Genomic DNA, 18,411 nt, shown 5'->3' with positions numbered 1-18,411 from the left:
ATAGTAAGGCTTTTTTTTTTTCTCCCAGAAAAACGACCATGTATAGTAAGGCATTTTTTTTCTCCCCAAAAAATGACCATGTATAGTAAGGCTTTTTTTTTTTCTCCCAGAAAAATGACCATGTATAGTAAGGCATTTTTTTTCTCCCCAAAAAACGACCATGTATAGTAAGGCATTCTTTTTTTTCTCCCAGAGAAATGACCACGTATAGTAAGGCATTTTTTTTCTCCCAAAAAAAACGACAAGGCATTTTTTTTCTCCCAAAAAAACGACCATGTATAGTAAGGCTTTTTTTTTTCTCCCCAAAAAACGACCATGTAGAGTAAGGCTTTTTTTTTTCTCCCCAAAAAACAACCATGTATAGTAAGGCTTTTTTTTTCTCCCAAAAAAAGACCATGTATCATAAGGCTTTTTTTTTCGCACCAAAAAATAAACGACCATGTATAGTAAGGCATTTTTTTTTCTCCCGAAAAAAACGACCATGAAAAAAATGACAATGTATAGTAAGTCTTTTTTTTTTTTTTCTCCCAAAAAAACGACCATGTATAGTAAGGCTTTTTTTTTCTCCCAAAAAAAAACGACCATGTATAGTAAGGCTTTTTTTTTCTACCGAAAAAAACGACCATGTATAGTAAGGCATTTTTTTTCTCCCGAAAAAAATGACCATGTATAGTAAGGTATTTTTTTTATCCCAAAAAAAACCCGACCATGTATAGTAAGGCTTTTTTTTTTTCTCCCAGAAAAACGACCATGTATAGTAAGGCTTTTTTTTTCTCCCAAAAAAACGACAATGTATAGTAAGGTTTTTTTTTTTTTTTTAAACAACCATCTATAGTAAGGCATTAAAAAAAAAAACGACCATGTATAGTAAGGCTTTTTATTTCTCCCAAAAAAACGACCATGTATAGTAAGGCTTTTTTTTTTTCTCCCAGACAAACGACCATGTATAGTAAGGCATTTTTTTTCTCCCCAAAAAATGACCATGTATAGTAAGGCTTTTTTTTTTTCTCCCAGAAAAATGACCATGTATAGTAAGGCATTTTTTTTCTCCCCAAAAAACGACCATGTATAGTAAGGCATTCTTTTTTTTCTCCCAGAGAAATGACCACGTATAGTAAGGCATTTTTTTTCTCCCAAAAAAAACGACAAGGCATTTTTTTTCTCCCAAAAAAACGACCATGTATAGTAAGGCTTTTTTTTTTCTCCCCAAAAAACGACCATGTAGAGTAAGGCTTTTTTTTTTCTCCCCAAAAAACAACCATGTATAGTAAGGCTTTTTTTTTTTTCTCCCAAAAAAAGACCATGTATCATAAGGCTTTTTTTTTCGCACCAAAAAATAAACGACCATGTATAGTAAGGCATTTTTTTTTCTCCCGAAAAAAACGACCATGAAAAAAATGACAATGTATAGTAAGTCTTTTTTTTTTTTTTCTCCCAAAAAAACGACCATGTATAGTAAGGCTTTTTTTTTCTCCCAAAAAAAAACGACCATGTATAGTAAGGCTTTTTTTTTCTACCGAAAAAAACGACCATGTATAGTAAGGCATTTTTTTTCTCCCGAAAAAAATGACCATGTATAGTAAGGTATTTTTTTTATCCCAAAAAAAACCCGACCATGTATAGTAAGGCTTTTTTTTTTTCTCCCAGAAAAACGACCATGTATAGTAAGGCTTTTTTTTTCTCCCAGAAAAACGGCCATGTATAGTAAGGCATTTTTTTTTCTCCCAAAAAAACGACCATGTATTGTAAGGCTTTTTTTCCCCCCCAAAAAAAGACCATGTATAGTAAGGCTTTTTTTTCCGACGAAAAAACGACTATGTATAGTAAGGCTTTTTTTTCAGACAAAAAAAACGACCATGTATAGTAAGGCTTTTTTTTTCCGACAAAAAAACGACCATGTATAGTCAGGCTTTTTTTTTTTTTTTTTTCAGTTAAAAAAACGACCATGTATAGTAAGGCTTTTTTTTCCGACAAAAAAACGACCATGTATAGTAAGGCTTTTTTTTTTCGACAAAAAAATGACCATGTATAGTAAGGCTTTTTTTTTTCCGACAAAAAAACGACCATGTATAGTAAGGCTTTTTTTTTTCGACAAAAAAATGACCATGTATAGTAAGGCTTTTTTTTTTCCGACAAAAAAACGACCATGTATAGTAAGGCTTTTTTTCAGACAAAAAAACGACCATGTATAGTAAGGCTTTTTTTTCCGACAAAAAAACGACCATGTATAGTAAGGCTTTTTTTTCCGACAAAAAAACGACCATGTATAGTAAGGCTTTTTTTTTTTTCGACTATAAAAAATGACCATGTATAGTAAGGCTTTTTTTTTCGATGAAAAAACGACCATGTATAGTAAGGCTTTTTTTTTCTGACAAAAAAACGACCATGTATAGTAAGGCTTTTTTTTTTCTGACAAAAAAACGACCATGTATAGTAAGGCTTTTTTTTACGACAAAAAAACGACCATGTATAGTAAGGCTTTTTTTTTCAGACAAAAAAAGCGACCATGTATAGTATGGCTTTTTTTTCCGACAAAAAAACGACCATGTATAGTAAGGCTTTTTTTTTCAGATTAAAAAAAAAACGACCATGTATATAGTAAGGCTTTTTTTTTCCAACAAAAAAACGACCATGTATAGTAAGGCTTTTTTTCCCGACAAAAAAACGACCATGTATAGTAAGGCTTTTTTTTCAGACGAAAAAACGACCATGTATACTAAGGCTTTTTTTTTCAGACGAAAAAACGACCATGTATAGTAAGGCTTTTTTTTTCAGACGAAAAAACGACCATGTATAGTAAGGCATTTTTTTCCAACAAAAAAACGACCATGTATAGTAAGGCTTTTTTTTTTCAGATAAAAAAACGACCATGTATAGTAAGGCTTTTCTTTCCGACAAAAAAACGACCATGTATAGTAAGGCTTTTCTTTCCGACAAAAAAACGACCATGTATAGTAAGGCTTTTTTTTCCGACAAAAAAACGACCATGTATAGTCAGGCTTTTTTTTTCGATGAAAATCGACTATGTATAGTAAGGCTTTTTTTTTCCGACAAAAAAACGACCATGTATAGTAAGGCTTTTTTTTTTCGACAAAAAAACGACCATGTATAGTCAGGCTTTTTTTTTTTTTCAGATAAAAAAACGACCATGTATAGTCAGGCTTTTTTTTTCAATGAAAAAACGACCATGTATAGTAAGGCTTTTTTTTTCGACGAAAAAACGACCATGTATAGTAAGGCTTTTTTTTCCGACAAAAAAACGACCATGTATAGTAAGGCTTTTTTTTGACAAAAAAAAACGACCATGTATAGTAAGGCTTTTTTTTACGACAAAAAAACGACCATGTATAGTATGGCTTTTTTTTCAGATAAAAAAAAACGACCATTTATAGTAAGGCTTTTTTTTCAGATAAAAAAAAACGACCATGTATAGTAAGGCTTTTTTTTTCCGACGAAAAAAACGACCATGTATAGTAAGGCATTTCTTTTTCTCCCGAAAAAAAAAAACGACCATGTATAGTAAGGCTTTTTTTTTCCGACAAAAAAACGACCATGTATAGAAAGGCTTTTTTTTTCCGACGAAAAAACGACCATGTATAGTAAGGCATTTCTTTTTCTCCCGAAAAAAAAAACCGACCATGTATAGTAAGGCTTTTTCTCCCGAAAAAAAAAATGACCATGTATAAGTAAGGCTTTTTTTTTCCGACAAAAAAACGACCATGTATAGTAAGGCTTTTTTTTCCGACAAAAAAAACGACCATGTATAGTAATGCTTTTTTTTTCCAGACGAAAAAACGACCATGTATAGTAAGGCTTTTTTTTTCGACAAAAAAAAAACGACCATGTATAGTAAGGCTTTTTTTTCCGACAAAAAAAAAATGACCATGTATAGTAAGGCTTTTTTTTCCGACAAAAAAACGACCATGTAGAGTAAGGCTTTTTTTTTTCCGACAAAAAAACGACCATGTAGAGTAAGGCTTTTTTTTCCGACAAAAAAACGACCATGTATAGTAAGGCTTTTTTTTTTCGACAAAAAAAAAACGACCATGTATAGTAAGGCTTTTTTTTCCGACAAAAAAAAAACGACCATGTATAGTAAGGCTTTTTTTTCCAGACGAAAAGACGACCATGTATAGTAAGGCTTTTTTTTTCAGACGAAAAAACGACCATGTATAGTAAGGCTTTTTTTTCCAACTAAAAAACGACCATGTATAGTAAGGCTTTTTTTTTTCGACAAAAAAAACGACCATGTATAGTAAGGCTTTTTTTTTTTCAGATAAAAAAACGACCATGTATAGTAAGGCTTTTCTTTCCGACAAAAAAACGACCATGTATAGTAAGGCTTTTTTTTCCGACAAAAAAACGACCATGTATAGTCAGGCTTTTTTTTTCGATGAAAATCGACCATGTATAGTAAGGCTTTTTTTTCCGACGAAAAAACGACCATGTATAGTAAGGCTTTTTTTTCCGACGAAAAAACGACCATGTATAGTAAGGCTTTTTTTTCCGACAAAAAAAACGACCATGTATAGTAAGGCTTTTTTTTTCGATGAAAAAACGACCATGTATAGTAAGGCTTTTTTTTCTGACAAAAAAACGACCATGTATAGTAAGGTTTTTTTTTTCCGACGAAAAAACGACCATGTATAGTAACGCTTTTTTTTTCCGACAAAAAAACGACCATGTATAGTAAGGCTTTTTTTTCAGACGAAAAAACGACCATGTATAGTAAGGCTTTTTTTTCAGACAAAAAAAACGACCATGTATAGTAAGGCTTTTTTTTTTTCAGACAAAAAAAACGACCATGTATAGTAAGGCTTTTTTTTTTTCAGATAAAAAAACGACCATGTATGGTAAGGCTTTTTTTTTCAGATAAAAAAAAAAAAGACCATGTATAGTAAGGCTTTTTTTTTCCGACAAAAAAACGACCATGTATAGTAAGGCTTTTTTTTCCGACAAAAAAACGACCATGTATAGTAAGGCTTTTTTTTCCGACAAAAAAACGACCATGTATACTAAGGCTTTTTTTTTCAGACGAAAAAACGACCATGTATAGTAAGGCTTTTTTTTCCGACAAAAAAACGACCATGTATAGTAAGGCTTTTTTTTTCGACAAAAAAAAACGACCATGTATAGTCAGGCTTTTTTTTCCGACAAAAAAACGACCATGTATAGTAAGGCTTTTTTTTCCGACGAAAAAACGACCATGTATAGTAAGGATTTTTTTTCCGACGAAAAAACGACCATGTATAGTAAGGCTTTTTTTTTCCGACGAAAAAATGAACATGTATAGTAAGGCTTTTTTTTCCGACAAAAAAACGACCATGTATAGTAAGGCTTTTTTTTCCGACAAAAAAACGACCATGTATAGTAAGGCTTTTTTTTCCGATGAAAAAACGACCATGTATAGTAAGGCTTTTTTTTTTCGATGAAAAACGACCATGTATAGTAAGGCTGTGTTTTTTTCCAGATAAAAAAACGACCATGTATAGTAAGGCTTTTTTTTCTGGCAAAAAAACGACCATGTATAGTAAGGCTTTTTTTTACGACAAAAAAACGACCATGTATAGTATGGCTTTTTTTTCAGATAAAAAAAAACGACCATTTATAGTAAGGCTTTTTTTTCAGATAAAAAAAAACGACCATGTATAGTAAGGCTTTTTTTTCCGACAAAAAAACGACCATGTATAGTAAGGCTTTTTTTTTCCGACAAAAAAACGACCATGTATAGTAAGGCTTTTTTTTTCCGACGAAAAAACGACCATGTATAGTAAGGCTTTTTTTTCCGACAAAAAAACGACCATGTATAGTAAGGCTTTTTTTTCCGACAAAAAAACAACCATGTATAGTAAGGCATTTCTTTTTCTCCCGAAAAAAAAAAACGACCATGTATAGTAAGGCTTTTTCTCCCGAAAAAAAAAATGACCATGTATAAGTAAGGCTTTTTTTTTCCGACAAAAAAACGACCATGTATACTAAGGCTTTTTTTTTCAGACGAAAAAACGACCATGTATAGTAAGGCTTTTTTTTCCGACAAAAAAACGACCATGTATAGTAAGGCTTTTTTTTTCGACAAAAAAAAACGACCATGTATAGTCAGGCTTTTTTTTCCGACAAAAAAACGACCATGTATAGTAAGGCTTTTTTTTCCGACGAAAAAACGACCATGTATAGTAAGGATTTTTTTTCCGACGAAAAAACGACCATGTATAGTAAGGCTTTTTTTTTCCGACGAAAAAATGAACATGTATAGTAAGGCTTTTTTTTCCGACAAAAAAACGACCATGTATAGTAAGGCTTTTTTTTCCGACAAAAAAACGACCATGTATAGTAAGGCTTTTTTTTCCGATGAAAAAACGACCATGTATAGTAAGGCTTTTTTTTTCCGATGAAAAACGACCATGTATAGTAAGGCTGTGTTTTTTTCCAGATAAAAAAACGACCATGTATAGTAAGGCTTTTTTTTCTGGCAAAAAAACGACCATGTATAGTAAGGCTTTTTTTTACGACAAAAAAACGACCATGTATAGTATGGCTTTTTTTTCAGATAAAAAAAAACGACCATTTATAGTAAGGCTTTTTTTTCAGATAAAAAAAAACGACCATGTATAGTAAGGCTTTTTTTTCCGACAAAAAAACGACCATGTATAGTAAGGCTTTTTTTTTCCGACAAAAAAACGACCATGTATAGTAAGGCTTTTTTTTTCCGACGAAAAAACGACCATGTATAGTAAGGCTTTTTTTTCCGACAAAAAAACGACCATGTATAGTAAGGCTTTTTTTTCCGACAAAAAAACAACCATGTATAGTAAGGCATTTCTTTTTCTCCCGAAAAAAAAAAACGACCATGTATAGTAAGGCTTTTTCTCCCGAAAAAAAAAATGACCATGTATAAGTAAGGCTTTTTTTTTCCGACAAAAAAACGACCATGTATAGTAAGGCTTTTTTTTCCGACAAAAAAAACGACCATGTATAGTAATGCTTTTTTTTTCCAGACGAAAAAACGACCATGTATAGTAAGGCTTTTTTTTCGACAAAAAAAAAACGACCATGTATAGTAAGGCTTTTTTTTCCGACAAAAAAAAATGACCATGTATAGTAAGGCTTTTTTTTCCGACAAAAAAACGACCATGTAGAGTAAGGCTTTTTTTTTTCCGACAAAAAAACGACCATGTAGAGTAAGGCTTTTTTTTCCGACAAAAAAACGACCATGTATAGTAAGGCTTTTTTTTTTCGACAAAAAAAAAACGACCATGTATAGTAAGGCTTTTTTTTCCGACAAAAAAAAAAAACGACCATGTATAGTAAGGCTTTTTTTTCCAGACGAAAAGACGACCATGTATAGTAAGGCTTTTTTTTTCAGACGAAAAAACGACCATGTATAGTAAGGCTTTTTTTTCCAACTAAAAAACGACCATGTATAGTAAGGCTTTTTTTTTTCGACAAAAAAAACGACCATGTATAGTAAGGCTTTTTTTTTTTTCAGATAAAAAAACGACCATGTATAGTAAGGCTTTTCTTTCCGACAAAAAAACGACCATGTATAGTCAGGCTTTTTTTTTCGATGAAAATCGACCATGTATAGTAAGGCTTTTTTTTCCGACGAAAAAACGACCATGTATAGTAAGGCTTTTTTTTCCGACGAAAAAACGACCATGTATAGTAAGGCTTTTTTTTCCGACAAAAAAAACGACCATGTATAGTAAGGCTTTTTTTTTCGATGAAAAAACGACCATGTATAGTAAGGCTTTTTTTTCTGACAAAAAAACGACCATGTATAGTAAGGTTTTTTTTTTCCGACGAAAAAACGACCATGTATAGTAACGCTTTTTTTTTCCGACAAAAAAACGACCATGTATAGTAAGGCTTTTTTTTCCGACAAAAAAACAACCATGTATAGTAAGGCTTTTTTTTTCAGACGAAAAAACGACCATGTATAGTAAGGCTTTTTTTTCAGACAAAAAAAACGACCATGTATAGTAAGGCTTTTTTTTTTTCAGACAAAAAAAACGACCATGTATAGTAAGGCTTTTTTTTTTTCAGATAAAAAAACGACCATGTATGGTAAGGCTTTTTTTTTCAGATAAAAAAAAAAAAGACCATGTATAGTAAGGCTTTTTTTTTCAGATAAAAAAAAAAAAGACCATGTATAGTAAGGCTTTTTTTTCCGACAAAAAAACGACCATGTATAGTAAGGCTTTTTTTTCCGACAAAAAAACGACCATGTATACTAAGGCTTTTTTTTTCAGACGAAAAAACGACCATGTATAGTAAGGCTTTTTTTTCCGACAAAAAAACGACCATGTATAGTAAGGCTTTTTTTTTCGACAAAAAAAAACGACCATGTATAGTCAGGCTTTTTTTTCCGACAAAAAAACGACCATGTATAGTAAGGCTTTTTTTTCCGACGAAAAAACGACCATGTATAGTAAGGCTTTTTTTTTCCGACGAAAAAATGACCATGTATAGTAAGGCTTTTTTTTCCGACAAAAAAACGACCATGTATAGTAAGGCTTTTTTTTCCGACAAAAAAACGACCATGTATAGTAAGGCTTTTTTTTCCGATGAAAAAACGACCATGTATAGTAAGGCTTTTTTTTTTCGATGAAAAACGACCATGTATAGTAAGGCTGTGTTTTTTTCCAGATAAAAAAACGACCATGTATAGTAAGGCTTTTTTTTCTGGCAAAAAAACGACCATGTATAGTAAGGCTTTTTTTTCAGACGAAAAAACGACCATGTATAGTAAGGCCTTTTTTTTTTTTTCAGATAAAAAAACGACCATGTATAGTAAGGCTTTTTTTTCCGACAAAAAAACGACCATGTATAGTAAGGCTTTTTTTTTCGATGAAAAAACGACCATGTATATATAGTAAGGCTTTTTTTTTTCCGACGAAAAAACGACCATGTATAGTAAGGCTTTTTTTTCCGACGAAAAAACGACCATGTATAGTAAGGCTTTTTTTTTCGACAAAAAAAAAAACGATCATGTATAGTAAGGCTTTTTTTTCCGACAAAAAAACGACCATGTATAGTAAGGCTTTTTTTTTCGACAAAAAAAAAACGACCATGTATAGTAAGGCTTTTTTTTCCGACAAAAAAACGACCATGTATAGTAAGGCTTTTTTTTTCGACAAAAAAAAAAAACGACCATGTATAGTAAGGCTTTTTTTTCCGACGAAAAAACGACCATGTATAGTAAGGCTTTTTTTTTCGATGAAAAACGACCATGTATAGTAAGGCTTTTTTTTCCGACAAAAAAAAACGACCATGTATAGTAAGGCTTTTTTTTCCGACAAAAAAACGACCATGTATAGTAAGGCTTTTTTTTCCGACAAAAAAACGACCATGTATAGTAAGGCTTTTTTTTTCGACAAAAAAAAAACGACCATGTATAGTAAGGCTTTTTTTTTTCGACAAAAAAAAACGACCATGTATAGTCAGGCTTTTTTTTCCGACAAAAAAACGACCATGTATAGTAAGGCTTTTTTTTCCGACAAAAAAACGACCATGTATAGTAAGGCTTTTTTTTTTCAACAAAAAAACGACCATGTATAGTAAGGCTTTTGTTTTTTTAAAGATAAAAAAACGACCATGTATAGTAAGGCTTTTTTTTCCGACAAAAAAACGACCATGTATAGTAAGGCTTTTTTTTCAGACGAAAAAACGACCATGTATAGTAAGGCTTTTTTTTCCGACAAAAAAACGACAATGTATAGTAAGGCTTTTTTTTTTTTCCGACAAAAAAACGACCATGTATAGTAAGGCTTTTTTTTTCCGACGAAAAAACGACCATGTATAGTAAGGCTTTTTTTTCCGACAAAAAAACGACCATGTATAGTAAGGCTTTTTTTTTCGACAAAAAAAAAACGACCATGTATAGTAAGGCTTTTTTTTCCGACAAAAAAACGACCATGTATAGTAAGGCTTTTTTTTTTCGATGAAAAACGACCATGTATAGTAAGGATTTTTTTTTTCGACAAAAAAAAACGACCATGTATAGTAAGGCTTTTTTTTTCGACAAAAAAAAACGACCATGTATATAGTAAGGCTTTTTTTTCAGACGAAAAAACGACCATGTATAGTAAGGCTTTTTTTTTCGACAAAAAAACGACCATGTATAGTAAGGCTTTTTTTTTTTCAGATAAAAAAACGACCATGTATAGTAAGGCTTTTTTTCCGACAAAAAAACGACCATGTATAGTAAGGCTTTTTTTTTCGATGAAAAAACGACCATGTATAGTAAGGCTTTTTTTTTCCGACAAAAAAACGACCATGTATAGTAAGGCTTTTTTTTCAGACGAAAAAACGACCATGTATAGTAAGGCTTTTTTTTCCGACAAAAAAACGACCATGTATAGTAAGGCTTTTTTTTTTCGATGAAAAACGAACATGTATAGTAAGGCTGTTTTTTTTTTTCAGATAAAAAAACGACCATGTATAGTAAGGCTTTTTTTTCCGGCAAAAAAACGACCATGTATAGTAAGGCTTTTTTATCAGACGAAAAAACGACCATGTATAGTAAGGCTTTTTTTTTTCGACAAAAAAAAACGACCATGTATAGTAAGGCTTTTTTTTTTTTCAGATAAAAAAACGACCATGTATAGTAAGGCTTTTTTTTCCGACAAAAAAACGACCATGTATAGTAAGGCTTTTTTTTTTCGATGAAAAAACGACCATGTATAGTAAGGCTTTTTTTTCCGACAAAAAAACGACCATGTATAGTAAGGCTTTTTTTTCCGACAAAAAAACGACCATGTATAGTAAGGCTCTTTTTTTCCGACGAAAAAAACGACCATGTATAGTAAGGCATTTTTTTTCAGACGAAAAAACGACCATGTATAGTAAGGCTTTTTATTCCGACAAAAAAAAACAACCATGTATAGTAAGGCTTTTTATTTCTCCCAAAAAAACGACCATGTATAGTAAGGCTTTTTTTTTTTCTCCCAGAAAAACGACCATGTATAGTAAGGCATTTTTTTTCTCCCCAAAAAATGACCATGTATAGTAAGGCTTTTTTTTTTTCTCCCAGAAAAATGACCATGTATAGTAAGGCATTTTTTTTCTCCCCAAAAAACGACCATGTATAGTAAGGCATTCTTTTTTTTCTCCCAGAGAAATGACCACGTATAGTAAGGCATTTTTTTTCTCCCAAAAAAAACGACAAGGCATTTTTTTTCTCCCAAAAAAAACGACCATGTATAGTAAGGCTTTTTTTTTTCTCCCCAAAAAACGACCATGTAGAGTAAGGCATTTTTTTTCTCCCAGAAAAACAACCATGTATAGTAAGGCTTTTTTTTTTTTCTCCCAAAAAAAGACCATGTATCATAAGGCTTTTTTTTTCGCACCAAAAAATAAACGACCATGTATAGTAAGGCATTTTTTTTTCTCCCGAAAAAAACGACCATGAAAAAAATGACAATGTATAGTAAGTCTTTTTTTTTTTTCTCCCAAAAAAACGACCATGTATAGTAAGGCTTTTTTTTTCTCCCCAAAAAAAACGACCATGTATAGTAAGGCTTTTTTTTTCTACCGAAAAAAACGACCATGTATAGTAAGGCATTTTTTTTCTCCCGAAAAAAATGACCATGTATAGTAAGGTATTTTTTTTATCCCAAAAAAAACCCGACCATGTATAGTAAGGCTTTTTTTTTTTCTCCCAGAAAAACGACCATGTATAGTAAGGCTTTTTTTTTCTCCCAGAAAAACGCCCATGTATAGTAAGGCATTTTTTTTTCTCCCAAAAAAACGACCATGTATTGTAAGGCTTTTTTTTCCCCCCAAAAAAAGACCATGTATAGTAAGGCTTTTTTTTTCAGTTAAAAAAACAACCATGTATAGTAAGGCTTTTTTTTCCGACGAAAAAACGACTATGTATAGTAAGGCTTTTTTTTCAGACAAAAAAAACGACCATGTATAGTAAGGCTTTTTTTTTCCGACAAAAAAACGACCATGTATAGTCAGGCTTTTTTTTTTTTTTTTTTCAGTTAAAAAAACGACCATGTATAGTAAGGCTTTTTTTTTTCGACAAAAAAATGACCATGTATAGTAAGGCTTTTTTTTTTCCGACAAAAAAACGACCATGTATATATAGTAAGGCTTTTTTTCAGACAAAAAAACGACCATGTATAGTAAGGCTTTTTTTTCCGACAAAAAAACGACCATGTATAGTAAGGCTTTTTTTTCCGACAAAAAAACGACCATGTATAGTAAGGCTTTTTTTTTTTTCGACTAAAAAAAATGACCATGTATAGTAAGGCTTTTTTTTTCGATGAAAAAACGACCATGTATAGTAAGGCTTTTTTTTTCTGACAAAAAAACGACCATGTATAGTAAGGCTTTTTTTTTTCTGACAAAAAAACGACCATGTATAGTAAGGCTTTTTTTTACGACAAAAAAACGACCATGTATAGTAAGGCTTTTTTTTCAGACAAAAAAAACGACCATGTATAGTATGGCTTTTTTTTCCGACAAAAAAACGACCATGTATAGTAAGGCTTTTTTTTTCAGATTAAAAAAAAAACGACTATGTATATAGTAAGGCTTTTTTTTTCCGACAAAAAAACGACCATGTATAGTAAGGCTTTTTTTCCCGACAAAAAAACGACCATGTATAGTAAGGCTTTTTTTTCAGACGAAAAAACGACCATGTATACTAAGGCTTTTTTTTTCAGACGAAAAAACGACCATGTATAGTAAGGCTTTTTTTTTCAGACGAAAAAACGACCATGTATAGTAAGGCTTTTTTTTCCAACAAAAAAACGACCATGTATAGTAAGGCTTTTTTTTTTTCAGATAAAAAAACGACCATGTATAGTAAGGCTTTTCTTTCCGACAAAAAAACGACCATGTATAGTAAGGCTTTTCTTTCCGACAAAAAAACGACCATGTATAGTAAGGCTTTTTTTTCCGACAAAAAAACGACCATGTATAGTCAGGCTTTTTTTTTCGATGAAAATCGACTATGTATAGTAAGGCTTTTTTTTTCCGACAAAAAAACGACCATGTATAGTAAGGCTTTTTTTTTTCGACAAAAAAACGACCATGTATAGTCAGGCTTTTTTTTTTTTTCAGATAAAAAAACGACCATGTATAGTCAGGCTTTTTTTTTCGATGAAAAAACGACCATGTATAGTAAGGCTTTTTTTTTCGACGAAAAAACGACCAAGTATAGTAAGGCTTTTTTTTCCGACAAAAAAACGACCATGTATAGTAAGGCTTTTTTTTGACAAAAAAAAACGACCATGTATAGTAAGGCTTTTTTTTACGACAAAAAAACGACCATGTATAGTATGCCTTTTTTTTCAGATAAAAAAAAACGACCATTTATAGTAAGGCTTTTTTTTCAGATAAAAAAAAACGACCATGTATAGTAAGGCTTTTTTTTCCGACAAAAAAACGACCATGTATAGTAAGGCTTTTTTTTTCCGACAAAAAAACGACCATGTATAGTAAGGCTTTTTTTTTCCGACGAAAAAACGACCATGTATAGTAAGGCTTTTTTTTCCGACAAAAAAACGACCATGTATAGTAAGGCTTTTTTTTCCGACAAAAAAACAACCATGTATAGTAAGGCATTTCTTTTTCTCCCGAAAAAAAAAAAACGACCATGTATAGTAAGGCTTTTTCTCCCGAAAAAAAAAATGACCATGTATAAGTAAGGCTTTTTTTTTCCGACAAAAAAACGACCATGTATAGTAAGGCTTTTTTTTCCGACAAAAAAAACGACCATGTATAGTAATGCTTTTTTTTTCCAGACGAAAAAACGACCATGTATAGTAAGGCTTTTTTTTTCGACAAAAAAAAAACGACCATGTATAGTAAGGCTTTTTTTTCCGACAAAAAAAAAATGACCATGTATAGTAAGGCTTTTTTTTCCGACAAAAAAACGACCATGTAGAGTAAGGCTTTTTTTTTTCCGACAAAAAAACGACCATGTAGAGTAAGGCTTTTTTTTCCGACAAAAAAACGACCATGTATAGTAAGGCTTTTTTTTTCGACAAAAAAAAAACGACCATGTATAGTAAGGCTTTTTTTTCCGACAAAAAAAAAAACGACCATGTATAGTAAGGCTTTTTTTTCCAGACGAAAAGACGACCATGTATAGTAAGGCTTTTTTTTTCAGACGAAAAAACGACCATGTATAGTAAGGCTTTTTTTTCCAACTAAAAAACGACCATGTATAGTAAGGCTTTTTTTTTTCGACAAAAAAAACGACCACGTATAGTAAGGCTTTTTTTTTTTCAGATAAAAAAACGACCATGTATAGTAAGGCTTTTCTTTCCGACAAAAAAACGACCATGTATAGTAAGGCTTTTTTTTCCGACAAAAAAACGACCATGTATAGTAAGGTTTTTTTTTTCCGACGAAAAAACGACCATGTATAGTAACGCTTTTTTTTTCCGACAAAAAAACGACCATGTATAGTAAGGCTTTTTTTTCCGACAAAAAAACAACCATGTATAGTAAGGCTTTTTTTTTCAGACGAAAAAACGACCATGTATAGTAAGGCTTTTTTTTCAGACAAAAAAAACGACCATGTATAGTAAGGCTTTTTTTTTTTCAGATAAAAAAACGACCATGTATGGTAAGGCTTTTTTTTTCCGACAAAAAAACGACCATGTATAGTAAGGCTTTTTTTTCCGACAAAAAAACGACCATGTATAGTAAGGCTTTTTTTTCCGACAAAAAAACGACCATGTATACTAAGGCTTTTTTTTCAGACGAAAAAACGACCATGTATAGTAAGGCTTTTTTTTCCGACAAAAAAACGACCATGTATAGTAAGGCTTTTTTTTCCGACGAAAAAACGACCATGTATAGTAAGGATTTTTTTTCCGACGAAAAAACGACCATGTATAGTAAGGCTTTTTTTTTCCGACGAAAAAATGACCATGTATAGTAAGGCTTTTTTTTCCGACAAAAAAACGACCATGTATAGTAAGGCTTTTTTTTCCGACAAAAAAACGACCATGTATAGTAAGGCTTTTTTTTCCGATGAAAAAACGACCATGTATAGTAAGGCTTTTTTTTTTCGATGAAAAACGACCATGTATAGTAAGGCTGTGTTTTTTTCCAGATAAAAAAACGACCATGTATAGTAAGGCTTTTTTTTCTGGCAAAAAAACGACCATGTATAGTAAGGCTTTTTTTTCAGACGAAAAAACGACCATGTATAGTAAGGCCTTTTTTTTTTTTCAGATAAAAAAACGACCATGTATAGTAAGGCTTTTTTTTCCGACAAAAAAACGACCATGTATAGTAAGGCTTTTTTTTTCGATGAAAAAACGACCATGTATAGTCAGGCTTTTTTTTTTCCGACGAAAAAACGACCATGTATAGTAAGGCTTTTTTTTCCGACAAAAAAACGACCATGTATAGTAAGGCTTTTTTTTTCGACAAAAAAAAAAACGATCATGTATAGTAAGGCTTTTTTTTCCGACAAAAAAACGACCATGTATAGTAAGGCTTTTTTTTTCGACAAAAAAAAAACGACCATGTATAGTAAGGCTTTTTTTTCCGACAAAAAAACGACCATGTATAGTAAGGCTTTTTTTTTCGACAAAAAAAAAAAACGACCATGTATAGTAAGGCTTTTTTTTCCGACGAAAAAACGACCATGTATAGTAAGGCTTTTTTTTTCGATGAAAAACGACCATGTATAGTAAGGTTTTTTTTTCCGACAAAAAAAAACGACCATGTATAGTAAGGCTTTTTTTTCCGACAAAAAAACGACCATGTATAGTAAGGCTTTTTTTTCCGACAAAAAAACGACCATGTATAGTAAGGCTTTTTTTTTCGACAAAAAAAAAACGACCATGTATAGTAAGGCTTTTTTTTTTCGACAAAAAAAAACGACCATGTATAGTCAGGCTTTTTTTTCCGACAAAAAAACGACCATGTATAGTAAGGCTTTTTTTTCCGACAAAAAAACGACCATGTATAGTAAGGCTTTTTTTTTTCAACAAAAAAACGACCATGTATAGTAAGGCTTTTGTTTTTTTAAAGATAAAAAAACGACCATGTATAGTAAGGCTTTTTTTTCCGACAAAAAAACGACCATGTATAGTAAGGCTTTTTTTTCAGACGAAAAAACGACCATGTATAGTAAGGCTTTTTTTTCCGACAAAAAAACGACAATGTATAGTAAGGCTTTTTTTTTTTTCCGACAAAAAAACGACCATGTATAGTAAGGCTTTTTTTTTCCGACGAAAAAACGACCATGTATAGTAAGGCTTTTTTTTCCGACAAAAAAACGACCATGAATAGTAAGGCTTTTTTTTTCGACAAAAAAAAAAAACGACCATGTATAGTAAGGCTTTTTTTTCCGACGAAAAAACGACCATGTATAGTAAGGCTTTTTTTTTCGATGAAAAACGACCATGTATAGTAAGGCTTTTTTTTCCGACAAAAAAAAACGACCATGTATAGTAAGGCTTTTTTTTCCGACAAAAAAACGACCATGTATAGTAAGGCTTTTTTTTCCGACAAAAAAACGACCATGTATAGTAAGGCTTTTTTTTTCGACAAAAAAAAAACGACCATGTATAGTAAGGCTTTTTTTTTTCGACAAAAAAAAACGACCATGTATAGTCAGGCTTTTTTTTCCGACAAAAAAACGACCATGTATAGTAAGGCTTTTTTTTCCGACAAAAAAACGACCATGTATAGTAAGGCTTTTTTTTTTCAACAAAAAAACGACCATGTATAGTAAGGCTTTTTTTTTTTTCCGACAAAAAAACGACCATGTATAGTAAGGCTTTTTTTTTCCGACGAAAAAACGACCATGTATAGTAAGGCTTTTTTTTCCGACAAAAAAACGACCATGTATAGTAAGGCTTTTTTTTTCGACAAAAAAAAAACGACCATGTATAGTAAGGCTTTTTTTTCCGACAAAAAAACGACCATGTATAGTAAGGCTTTTTTTTTTCGATGAAAAACGACCATGTATAGTAAGGATTTTTTTTTTCGACAAAAAAAAACGACCATGTATAGTAAGGCTTTTTTTTTCGACAAAAAAAAACGACCATGTATATAGTAAGGCTTTTTTTTCAGACGAAAAAACGACCATGTATAGTAAGGCTTTTTTTTTTCGACAAAAAAACGACCATGTATAGTAAGGCTTTTTTTTTTTCAGATAAAAAAACGACCATGTATAGTAAGGCTTTTTTTCCGACAAAAAAACGACCATGTATAGTAAGGCTTTTTTTTTCGATGAAAAAACGACCATGTATAGTAAGGCTTTTTTTTTCCGACAAAAAAACGACCATGTATAGAAAGGCTTTTTTTTCAGACGAAAAAACGACCATGTATAGTAAGGCTTTTTTTTCCGACAAAAAAACGACCATGTATAGTAAGGCTTTTTTTTTTCGATGAAAAACGAACATGTATAGTAAGGCTGTTTTTTTTTTTTCAGATAAAAAAACGACCATGTATAGTAAGGCTTTTTTTTCCGGCAAAAAAACGACCATGTATAGTAAGGCTTTTTTATCAGACGAAAAAACGACCATGTATAGTAAGGCTTTTTTTTTTCGACAAAAAAAAACGACCATGTATAGTAAGGCTTTTTTTTTTTTCAGATAAAAAAACGACCATGTATAGTAAGGCTTTTTTTTCCGACAAAAAAACGACCATGTATAGTAAGGCTTTTTTTTTTCGATGAAAAAACGACCATGTATAGTAAGGCTTTTTTTTCCGACAAAAAAACGACCATGTATAGTAAGGCTTTTTTTTCCGACAAAAAAACGACCATGTATAGTAAGGGTCTTTTTTTCCGACGAAAAAAACGACCATGTATAGTAAGGCATTTTTTTTCAGACGAAAAAACGACCATGTATAGTAAGGCTTTTTATTCCGACAAAAAACAACAACCATGTATAGTAAGGCTTTTTATTTCTCCCAAAAAAACGACCATGTATAGTAAGGCTTTTTTTTTTTCTCCCAGAAAAACGACCATGTATAGTAAGGCATTTTTTTTCTCCCCAAAAAATGACCATGTATAGTAAGGCTTTTTTTTTTTCTCCCAGAAAAATGACCATGTATAGTAAGGCATTTTTTTTCTCCCCAAAAAACGACCATGTATAGTAAGGCATTCTTTTTTTTCTCCCAGAGAAATGACCACGTATAGTAAGGCATTTTTTTTCTCCCAAAAAAAACGACAAGGCATTTTTTTTCTCCCAAAAAAACGACCATGTATAGTAAGGCTTTTTTTTTTCTCCCCAAAAAACGACCATGTAGAGTAAGGCATTTTTTTTCTCCCAGAAAAACAACCATGTATAGTAAGGCTTTTTTTTTTTTCTCCCAAAAAAAGACCATGTATCATAAGGCTTTTTTTTTCGCACCAAAAAATAAACGACCATGTATAGTAAGGCATTTTTTTTTCTCCCGAAAAAAACGACCATGAAAAAAATG

This window comes from Festucalex cinctus, chromosome 16, assembly GCF_051991245.1.
Source record: "Festucalex cinctus isolate MCC-2025b chromosome 16, RoL_Fcin_1.0, whole genome shotgun sequence".
In the NCBI taxonomy this organism is placed as follows: domain Eukaryota; kingdom Metazoa; phylum Chordata; class Actinopteri; order Syngnathiformes; family Syngnathidae; genus Festucalex; species Festucalex cinctus.
The sequence above is the reverse complement of the archived record's forward strand: the minus strand, read 5'-3'. Positions refer to the sequence as shown.